The sequence below is a fragment of the Camelus dromedarius genome, chromosome 2 (genome assembly GCF_036321535.1).
Source record: "Camelus dromedarius isolate mCamDro1 chromosome 2, mCamDro1.pat, whole genome shotgun sequence".
Lineage (NCBI taxonomy): Eukaryota > Metazoa > Chordata > Mammalia > Artiodactyla > Camelidae > Camelus > Camelus dromedarius.
This window is the reverse complement of record NC_087437.1, coordinates 56696478-56708807: the sequence shown is the minus strand read 5'-3', so window position 1 is coordinate 56708807 and position 12330 is coordinate 56696478.

Here is a 12330-nt window from a genome sequence, read left to right as displayed (position 1 = left end):
TCTTGGTTGATCTACAGAAAGGTTTATTGATTTTGTTTATCTTTTCAAAGAACCAGCTCTTAATTTCATTGATCTTTTCTATTTGTGTTTTTAGTCTCTATTTCATTTTTTTCTCTCTTTATTAATTCCTTCCATCTACTAATTTTGTGCTTTGTTCTTCTTTTTCTAGTCTCTTTAGGTGTAAAGTTAGATTATTTATTAGACATTTTTTCTTGTTTCTTGAGATAAGCTTGTATTTCTGTGATTTTTCCCTCTTAGAAATGCTTTTGCTACATCCCATACAATTTTTTTAAATGTTGTATTCTGTTTTCATCTGTCTCTAGATATTTTTGATCATCTTTTGATTTTTTCAATGACCCTTTGGTTGTTTGGTAGCAAGTTATTTAGTTTCCATATTTTTGTGGATTTTCTTTTTTTTTTCATGTGACTGATTTTCTAGTTTTATACCACTGTGGCTGGAGAAGAAGCTTAATATGATTTCAGTTTTTTTTTTCAATTTATTGAGACTTGTTTCATGACCTAACATGTGATTAATCTTGGAGAATGTTCCATGTGTACTTGAGAAGTATCTGCTGCTTTTTAGATAGAATGTTCTGTAAATATCTGTTAAGTCTATTTGACCTAAAGTATCATTTAAATCCAATGTTTTCTTATTGATGTGTTGACTGGATGATCTATCTATTGATGTAAATGGGGCATTAAAATCCTATACTATTATTGTAGTGCTTTCAATTTCTCCCTTTAATTCTGTTAATATCACTTTATATATCTTGTTGCTCCTTTGTTGGGTGTATATACAATTATATATGCTATATCTTCTTGCTGAATATAACTCTATCATAATGTAATGCCCCTCTTTGTCTTTTATTAGAGTCTTTGTTTGAAGTCTGTTTTGTCTTATATGAGTGTAGCTGCTCCAGCCCATTTCCATTTGTATATAATTATCTTTTTCCATGCCCTCACTTTCAATCAATCCTGCCTGGCCACCAGAACCAGGCATTCTAGCGGTGCCCCGTATGTGGGCTGCATGCACCCTTCTGTCATGGAAGAAACTTATAACAACCTATTGAGTTAAATCTTACCGCATTTTATAGAAGTGAAAAATAAAGTTAAATGACTGAAAAGATTACAGATTTGAACTCAAGTTTTTCTGTTAAATCAAAATTTTCCTACCCCCATGAGACAATTAGTAAATTTTGTTTGTGCATTTGCATGCAGCGATATTTCTATTAATGAGAGAAAGTCAATCCATGGTCACATTTCTCTATTAACAAAACCAGATAAAGAAATAAGAAAAATGTAAGTTAAGAATAATGTTAGGAAAAAACCCTAACATTCTGTATAACACTTTGTAGATTACAGTGAGCTTCTGTATGACTACTCCACCTTGGTGTGCTTTCACCAACTCTGTGTGACTGGTACCCTGTTTCACAAGAGAGGAAGTGAGGGAATAGAGACTCAGGGCAGTGAAGTAACTTGACCAGATCATGCAACTGCTAAGTAGAAGAGCTTCTGTGACAACCCAGATCTCTTAACACTAGATATTGCCTCCTTTCCACTGTATCTCACCATGTGATTTCCTTCTTTGATATAACTTGACTGGCTTTCCATGTCTTCCCCTTAAGTTGGGAAACTGCAAAGATTTTTCAGGATACTGAGTAAAATTTCAAAGAATATTTAAAATATTAGGTGTCTATGATACAATCACAGTGCATACTTGACATATATTTATAATATATAATAACTTACAGTTGAGCTGCTGCAGAGGTGTAAGTGAGAAACTGAGACAAAAGACATTTTCTTGAGGCTGCCTATGAAGCTTATCCTTGATAAAATGGTTAGTTACACATGATTTTAAGCACACAGCTCCCACTTTTAAATGTTTCTTTCCTTTGAAATCTTCCATCCTTTCTCTGTGAATCAAATGCTCAGTATCTTCATGGTATTTCTCCGGCCTTCTTTTAAGGTTTCCAGTGTTTAGAACTCTCCCTCCCCACCCCCATACACAGAGATTCTCAGAATAAAGAAGCACCCTAGAAATAACAAGAGGTCCTATTTTAGAGTGGACTATCTTAGTGAAAGGGAGTCTTCTAGTCACTAGAGGTGTTTAAACAGAAGGGGGTAAAATTATTCTTTCTACCCCCACCAGTTTAAAACCTTTTTTGGAAAAGATCAGGCCATAGAAATAAAGCATATTGCCCCCACCTGGTGAAGATTTAGGGGGGCTACTGGGCTGACTGCATCACGCATACAACTTCCCTGGACTCCATTTCCTGGAGGTTTTGGTGATCTTATACCTCTACCCCAGGCTTTTCAGCATATGCCTAAGTCCTGCCAAGTATAGGCTGATTTCTCTTCATTCTATCATTCTGAGGTTCTAGACAAAGCAATAAATTGTTTTCTGTTCTTGAAAAGGGTCATGATGACCCATATATGAGTTCTGCAATCCTAGAGGGGGCTCCCTAGATTGGATGCTGCTGGTGTTTTATGTCTTTGGACGTATTTTATCTTCTTAAAATGAAGGCTCTACAAGATGAAGTTGAAGGGGAGCATAACTCTGACTTTGGGTTTATGAAGGTGTCCCTGCTCTGTTTAATTAAAACTGCCTTAAGGCCTTCTAATCCAATTTTTCTTTTGGATTCACAATATATTACTAAAATCTGCTGACTGTTTATATTTCAGTAAAGAACTTCTTTTGCCCTAAGGAAATAACTTAAGCACCAAAGCATTTGAACAAGCAGAGGTTTTTTTTCTTTTAAATTTCAATTGAGAGTAATTGTTTCATATAGACAACTGCCTAATAATACAATGACAAATAAAATTTTACTTCAAGAAAATTAAATTTATTGTCCTCAAACTCTGTAAAATAGAAGTCAGTAAGTAAATTGCTATTTTATTTTAGGGGGTAAAATTAAATTTTATATTTTACACAAATATTATCAGAAGCTTTGATCCTGATGTGAATGTGGAAACCAAGACAAAGTTACTGATAAGACTTGGTCCAGCTGACATGACTTAAAAGTGGAATGGTGATCACTTAAATCAAAGTTTAATGGTTTGAAGATTCAGGCTTTTTTCACTGTACAATTCTACCTTACCTACTGTGATACTGTCAGAGTGCTTTTCTTCTACTCTTAGGCAGAAAACTAACCTCTCTTTCCCAATGTAATATATGAAATGTATTACAAATGCTTAGGAAACTAGAGGTATTAGCACAAGACGAGGCATAGTCAGTATGGAGCAGCCGTTCACTGTGCCCAGTCTCCAGCTATGTATTTATTCCGCATAAGGTCCCAGACGAAACCTGAAGCTGAGTCTTCGATTTAGTTGTGTTTTGCTTTCCTCACCAACTTCATGTGCAAATTTAGCTACTATTAAATCCAGGCTTTTAAAACAAAAGTGCAAAATGTATGTTTGAAAATAACCTAAATAAATTTGCCATGGTCAAACAGTACTTAAAATAAAATATAATCATGGGCAAAGCTAAGTGAAACTTAGACATAAAAATTGTATGTGTGTATGTATCTGTTGTTTTTTTTAAAAGTAGATGCAAACTAGGCATAATCTTTTTTGCTTATTGTGAATATCTCCCCAGATTCATCTGTTTTTAAATAATAAAGGAAAACGATATAAGATTGTTACAGCAAAATGTATAATACATAGTACAAAAAGTATGCAATATGATGTAATGAATAAAAGCATGGATTAAAGAGGCAGAAAGGCTGGCTCTGTCTCTCACCAGCTGTGTCAACTTGGATAAGTTACTTAACCTTCATGTGCTTATTTCCTCATAGATAAAAATGCAGATAATAATATCTTCTCCATAGGAATGTTGTAAGCATAAAATGCATAAATGCACATAAAACTATTAGGAATGTATCTGACATATAAAAAGCATTTAATAGCTAGTGACTCTTGGGTATTATGACTATGCCTGTATGTTTGTAAGGGTGTACTTTAGAAGACTCCCCCAGAATCTCTAACAGTGTAGAGTTTCTTCTAAACAGTTATTGGACGACCTACTTGTTCCCATGGGCTGTCAGTCATGAGGGCCAGGGAAGGAATGTGTGTTTATTTCCACGTATAGTTAGCCATTCTTCACAGTTTTCTTTTTCCTAAATCTATACTCTGGATTGAATAACCACAAGGGGGAAATTATATTCTGGGTTTTAGCTTAGAAGATGGAATAATACGTTAGCTGGATATGGAATACAGACACACACCCATGCACACACACAAACACAGGTCAGTTTAAAAATACGTTTAAAAATAATTTCTGCAGTCTAAACTAAGTTAAAATACGATTGTGGCATCACTGAGTAATGGACAGCAAGAGAACATTGTACATCTGTGTGAAAATACAAAGCCGGCTTTTAAGAAAGAGAGTGATCATTTTACTTCCCTCAGATTCATAGACTCACACTTTCACATAAGCCAGCCACATAGACTATTAGCACAACACTCACGTAAGAGGTAATTCTGCTGTGAACTGATCACCAATGCAACACTTGCAGGGATAAGATACCTGATATTTCAGACAGATGAGCAAATAGCTATGCTAATGTATCAGTAGACTCTGAGTTTCATTCCTATACGGTAAAATGATTAAAATTGGAACTGAACTGCCTGGGCCTCTTGATCTCAGTCCCCAGAAAAAAATACCTCCCCTAATTTATCACGTAACATAACTCCCTCAGCCTATACAGATAGTCTGTAGAAGAATTATGCTTTTGATCCAGATGTTACATAACACAAAGAAGCCATTATTCACTCTGTCACATATACAAGAAATCTTTAGATGCATTTTGTTTGTGTTTGGTTCCAGGAAAAGTGTATCTCTGAAGATAAATGTCTTGCTTCTCTGATATCTAACAAGAAGAATATTTAAATTTTTTTTTCTCTTTTGCTCTCAATAATTAAAGATTGTTCATAAAAAGGCCATTATATGTGCTTTTTAATTTTGTAAAAAATGTTGTTACTTTCTTTTTCCTATATCATCATTCTGTTTCACAATGTATTATCTTATTTTTCATGATTTTTAATTGGGTAAATTTTTTGCATGTTGGTGGTACATACATTCTAAGGAAAGTCATAGATTTCAACAATTTGCTTTAATTTATTGCACTTCAGAGTCAAGCTGAAAAGAATCCATTTGAAATGGATAGTAATATAGTAATTGAAAATGTATAATATACCATTTGATTTAATTGGATGTGTTGAAGATAAATTATCTGCCAAAAAATTATCTTTAAAACTTGTGGCTTTTTTATTAATTTGTTAATTGGATATATGATACCTGACTTTAAACCTTTGCCTTTCTATGATTGTATTTAAGAAGTTCAAACAATTATGAGTGCCTAGATGGATATGAATTCAGTAATAACTCCAGTGAAGAAAATATGGCTACCTGTTTGCTGACAGATTTTTATTTGTGTTGACCTAAAATAGACTGTCAGATATTTCTCCAAGAAAGATGGGATTATTCAGGATCAGCAGAGAATTGCAGTTCAGGGTCTGCAACCATGATGACCCACGTGCAAGTCCCCAACGAGGCAAGGGAAGGAGGATGCTTTTATATGGAGGTAAAGGATGTTGGGCGAGCTGTAGTAATCAAAGACTCTTTGGTTTTTCATTTGCTGAATCTTTGCCAGGAAAGAAGAGGAGTCTTTTTTCTTCCTTTTCGGCTCTGCCATTGTTGCACGGCATGAAAGCTCCTTCTGTCTCCCCATCCTATTTACCTGAGGTGACTTTTTATTACTTTTTTACTCTTATTATGCATTAAAGCTGGACACTGAAAGAATATTCTTTCTCCCTGCTTCCTCTTGTCAAATATAAAGTCCTCAAACTTTGAGCACTACTAAATTAAAACATCACCTTCATAGGCTATGAGTGATGATGTCAGTTATGTACCACTGCATAACAATGGCACCCAAACTTAATGGATTAAATCAACAAATAGTTACTGTCTCATAGTTTCTGTAAGTCAAGAATTTAGAAAGTTTCTTTTGGCTGGGGGTCACTCATGAGGTTGCCAGCAAGATGTCAGCCACTGTTGCAATTATCTGAAATCTTGATTAGGGCTACCATTAAGCCCTGACTCATGAGGCTATGGGAAGTAAGTCTGTTTATTGCTAGCTCTTGCCCAAAGGTGACTAAATTTCTAGAAACTCTTATCAAAGAAGGCAAAGGCTTAAATCTGCATAACAACCTTACCCTTGTTTACTGTGCTTTTCCTGGGAACCTCCCAAAACTAGCTTCCCCCTCCCCCCAACATATTCTTTTGTTTTTAACTGAAGATGTCGTTTAAGGTGGTGCCTTGGGTCATTTCATGGAGTTACTCAGTTTTCCCGGTTATCTCCCATGTATACTTGAGGTATACATGTTGTTAAACTTCTTTTTGTTTTTCTCCAGTTAATCTGTCTTTTAGGATAGTGTGGAGTCTCAGCCAAGAACCTAGAAGAGTAGAGGGAAAACTATTTTTTCTTCCCCACAAAACTCAGGTTTGTCTTACCATAAAGTGCTTGTCTTTCTACTACACCAAGTCTGACATAGCCCAGATGACCACTTCTTAGTGTAACCATTCTCACTTGAACACTGGTGTTTTACAAAAAAATCCTTTTTTTCCCCTTGGCCACTATCCTTTGCAAATTGATTTAAAGAGAGCTGAATAAAAGTGATACTAAAATAGGGCACCAGGTCTCCCTCCAATTTGCTTTTTTTTTTTCATCTCTTAGGAGTCTCATTTGTCCATTTACTACTCTTTGGCCACACAGTGTTCCAGGCTTAATAAAGTTTGTTAGATATTGAATGAACTAATTCATTAATCTAGCTACTTTCCCGCCCTACCAGCCTATAAACATATCATCATACTGAGAAGGATTAAATACAAAACAAAACCTCCAAATAGGGGGGAAAAAAGAGGAATGTCTGAACAGGGAAGGGACTGCACAAAAAATGTTTCCTGTAAATTTACATCCTTAAGAGGATTACCTCTGGAGGAGTATTGGTGCCTTTTTTTCCAGACTAAGCAGTTGTGGGGCAGTTTGGGCTCACCTTTTAGCCTCTGGTTTCATTAAGAGCTCAGCACCCTGAGCGGAGAACTGACTGGGCTGTTTGGCACCTGAATGAGGAGAGCTTTATTATCCTGTGGAAAGGCAGAATCCATGTACAGCCTTGACCGTGCAGCTTTGGTAACTGAGTGCCCTCAGGAACTTTCTAGTTGTGGCTACTCTTTACAATCAACTTTATTAAGATAAAATTTGCATGAAATACACCAGTACCATTTTAAGCCATGAGTTTTGGCAAATATAAACATCTTTGGTGTAAATGCTATCACAATCAAGATATGTTATATTTCCAACATCCTAAACAGTTTCTTCATGCTGCTTTGCAGACAATCCATCCCCCATTTCAAGCCAAAAACAATCACTGATCTGCTTTTGATAACAATAGATTAGTTTTGCCTTTCCTAGAATTACATGTAAATGGAATCGTCCACTACATACTCTTTGTGTCTGGCTATTACTTTGTGTTGGGGCTATTATGAATAAAGCTGTTATGCGCATTTGTGTATAGGTCTTTGAAGGGACATATGTTTTCATTTTTCTTGGGCAAAAATATAAGAATGGATCATATAGAAGGTGTATTTCCAGCTTTATAAGTAATTGCCAAGCTGTTTCCCAAAGTAATTGTATAATTTTACATTTGAACTAGAAATGTGTGAGAGTACACTTGCAGATGTTGAGATAATCATATGGTTTTCCCCCTTTATTCTGTCAATATTACCAATTCTGATAAATAACTGATTTATTTTTGGGAGAGGGGAGCAGCTAATTAGGTTTGTTTGTTTGTTTTATTTAATGGAGGTACGTGGGATTGAACCCAACACCTTGTGCACGCTAGGCATGCGTCCTGCCACTGAGCTATATCCTGCCCTTACACTGATTGATTTTTGAATGTTAAACTAATCTTTCATTTTGGGGTTAAACCTCATGTATACTATTCGTTTATTCCAGAATATTAGTTTACAGTCTTTTTTTGCTAGTAATGTCTTTGTCTTATTTTGATGTCATAAGATGACTTGAGAAGTTTCCACTCCATTTTCTGAATGAATTTGTGAAGGATTTTATTATTTCCATCCTAAAAGGTTAATAAAATTCACCAATAATGCCTTTGGGCCTGAACTATTTTTTGTTATGAACCCAATTTCTTTAATTGAATTGGATTATATAGGTTTTCTCACACTTTTTAAGTTTTATATATCTTTATCTATATATCTTCAAGTAATTTGTCCATTTCATTTAAGTTGTTGTCTTAGTCATTTAAGGATGCTATAACAAAGCACCATAGACTGGGTGGTTTATGAACAACATAAAGTTATTTCTTATAGTTCTAGACGCTGGAAGTCTGAGCTCTGGTGAGGACCTCTTCAGGGCTGCAGACTGTAGTCTTCCTGTTATAGCCTCATGTGGTAGAAAAAGAGGGTGAGAGAACTCTCTGGGGTCCCTCTTATAAAAGCAATAATCCATTCATGAAGGCTCCACTCTCATGACCTGATTACAGGGCCCACTTCCCAGTATCATCACATTTGGAGTGAGGATTTCAATATGTAAATTTGGAGGGACACAAACACTCAGCCCATTGCAGTTGTCGAATCTATTGACATAAATATGTTCATAATTTTATCTTCTCATTCTTTTCATGTCTGAGGATCTATGGTGATATCCCTCTGTCATTGCTTGTATTTTGAGCTTTTCTATTTTCCATATCAATCTCCCTAAGAAGTAAGTCAACTTTTTCTCTCTTTTTTAAAAATTCAGCTTTTGTTTGATTAATTTTCTTCCAGATTCTGTTTTAATAATTTCTGCTCTTATCTTTACTATTTATTTTCTTCTACTTACTTTGAGTTTAGTTAGTTCTTCATCTAACTGCTTAAAGTGGAAGCTTAGACTATTATTAGGCCAAGCCAGCAGCCCTGCCTGCCTCTTAAATATAGCCTCTGGCTCTGCATAGCGAGGGAGATTGAACAGTGACCCTGGGTGGCCTCACAGATGACTATGGTACTGTCTTGTAGAACTCAGCCTATGACCTCGACTGGTTGCTGAACATAGCCTGTGACCTCTGCTAGACATGAAGCCCAGCCATGACTCCTGTCAATCAAGAAGCATAACATGAGGCTCTACCTCCAGAGAGAACCTGGGTAGTAAATGTGGGAGCACAGAGCAGCCTCCAGCTCCACCCCGCTGTGGGATACAGCTACAGACCAGTCTCTACCAGAGCCCAGCCAGTGACCTTGCCCAACAATGGAACACAGCCAGAGGTCTACTGTGATTAAAAAGCCCAGTCTGTGACCCCACTCAACTTCAGGGCAGAGCCTGTGTCCCCACCTGATCGCAGAGCACAGCCTGAGGCCCCAGGAAGCTCTGCCTTCAGTCCCACCTGAACACAGATCCCATCGTAGCAGCACTACCTGGTCACACAGCACAACCTGCAGTCACACTGGACCAGGAGCAATTGTGGAACCTAGATCACAGCCTTGCCCAATAGTAGAGTCCAATCAGTAGTACCACCCTGTGAGGGAACACAGCCTGTGAGCTTGACTGACCGGAAATAATTGCAGAACCCAGCGAATGGGTCCATCTGACCACGGAGCACAGCCAGCCGCTCTACCAGATCAGGGAGCAACACAGCAGCTTCGTTTGAACGCAGAGCCTAGTCAACGGCATCCCTCCTGACTTCAGAACACAGCTTGCCTAACTAGAGACCCAATGGCAAGCCCCCCGACCATGGACAGTACCAGCTGACTTGTCTGGTATCCCAAGCTGAGCTGACTAGTAAAGGTCTTTCACAGCTCTGTTGTATTTAATTATTGTTAATCTGTTAAGCTCTCTCCTCTTTAAAATGTTGTAAGACTTCACTGTCTTAACACCATGTTCTTTAAATCATTAAAGTCTTGTGTTATGGATTTTATGTGGTCTGTCTTCCCTCCTTAGATCCATAACTTCCTATATAAATGTGTGAAATTCCAATTAAGTTATTTACTTCAGAGTTATTCTATCACAACAAAGATAGGCTGAAATAGATCATGTATTTTAGCCAAATAAAAGCATTTAGCTTTCTTATTACTTTATTCAGACACTGCTATTGAATCTTTTTGAATACTTTAAGAGCAAAAACTCAAATATTCTACTCTTGTTATTGAAAGAGTAGAAAACTAACAAGATGGCGACTGAGTTGTTCAGGCCTGTACTTCTAGCTAAACTGATCTTATGACTAACACACTCCCCTCCTTGTACATTCTTTTCTTGGAATAACTTATCCTTTTACCCTTGAAGGAAGGTCATGGACTGAATCTCAAGAAAATGGGCAGATCCTCCTAAATTCCTCCACAACAACAGCAAGCTCCTACCAAGGTGAAAGGGATGTAGCTCCTGCTTATACCTTGCTTGTTATCACCCTCCTGATCCCATTTTTCTATAAAAACCCAGGACCCTTATTCCAAGTGGGCTCACAGTCTCTAGGGCATTGGCCTGCTGTGACTCCCTTTGCCTGGCAAAGCAATAAAGCTGTTCTTTCCTATCCTCCCAAAATGTTGCCCCCAACTTTCAATTTGGCTGTTGGGATACAGAGGTTGGTTTTTTGGCAACGTTATCTAGCTTGTCCCTTCAGCACACAAGAATGGTGGCTAGTCTTGGGCTACCACAAAGATCTTGTAACCTAATTTCAAGAAGGTCCATGCGCAAAAGAGTTACAAAAGGCCCAGGTGAGACAGTTTGTGAAGGGAACAATAGTGTGCTCCAGGGTAAGCTGTTAGGGTAATCAGCTCTTCAGCAAGCTGTTTTCAAGAGTGAGATGCTGATGACTGCCCTAAGGGAAATCTGCTGGAGAGTGATAAAAGTTTCCAAAGAGTAAGTGATCTGAGCTTCTCATTTAAATCAGAAAATGCAGGGTTTTTTTTTTAACCTAAAGAATTAAACAAGAAACCAAAGTGAAAATGCCTTGAGAGCCAATAGACAACTGGCCAAGTTCAAGTGGTATGTTCATGTTAATTTTTAAACATGAAACAAAAACTGAATTCCTAATAAGTTCACTTGGCTTTTCTTAGAATTAACTATTATGTGGATGTTTTATTCCAGCTGCTGGGTACTCATAAGCTTGTATTAGTCAGAATTCTCCAGGGAAACAGAACCAGTAGGATATATATGGAGAGACAGAGAAGAGAGAGAGAGAAAGAGAGAGAGGTCTTTTATAGCAATTGGCTCATGTGGTAATGGATGCTGAGAAGTCCCATGATTTGCCATCTACAGGATAGAGAACCTGGAAAGCTGGTAGTATAATTTAGTTTGAGTCTGAAGGCCTGAGAATGAGTCAGGACTGGGGAAAGGTGATTGTTGGTGCTTGGATCTGAGTCCAAAAGCTTGTCTGAAGCACAATGTCTGAAGGCAGGAAAAGATGGATGTCTAGGCTCACACAGAAAGAATGAATTTGTCCTTTCTCTGCCTTTTTGTTTTATTCAGGCCCTAAATGGATTGGGGGATGCCCACCCACACTGGTGGGGGCAGATCTTCTTTTCTCAGTCTGTTGATTCAAATCCCAATCTCTTTGGAAGACATCTGCACAGACATACGCAGAAATAGTGTTTTACAAACTGTCTGGGCCTCTCCTTAGATCAGTCAAGTTGACATATAAAATGATTTATTACAAAACCCAAAAAGTATGACAGGGTGATAGCCATGTTTGTTTTAGATGTGCTTTCTTACCAAATAAATAAATAAATAAGCCTGTTTAGAAGATAGTATGCTCAGTAAGTACGTGAACACTAGAATTCAACTGATTTAAAATAAATCATTCTTCTAGTTAATAGTTGTGTAGGTATGGGCAAGTGAATTCTAAATGCTTCCACTTGTTAGCTGTAAAATGGGGATAAATATAACTGTCTTATGGGATTATTGGTTGAATTAAGTAAACTAATTCATGATGAAAACGATTTAATTTTGTGTGTGATTTATGGACAGTAGTATTAGCTATTTTTTTATTTCTTCAAATACATGATATCTAACTCCTGAGAGAAAATGTATTACAGAGAAAAAGAGCACAGCTCTGGAGCTACTTTCCTAGGTCCAAATCCCAATTCAACCAATTTTAGCTGGATTTTTTTCCATCTACATGTGATAGCAATTCTTCCTTTGCTGAAATTTTCTGTTTTTTCATTTTTTTCAAGAGAATGTGTAATGATTATTGTTCTAAGCATTTTTATGACAAATGCTCAAAAATTCTTGTCATAGATTTCCAACACCTGATTTATCCTGGTGTTGGTGTCAGTTGATTTTT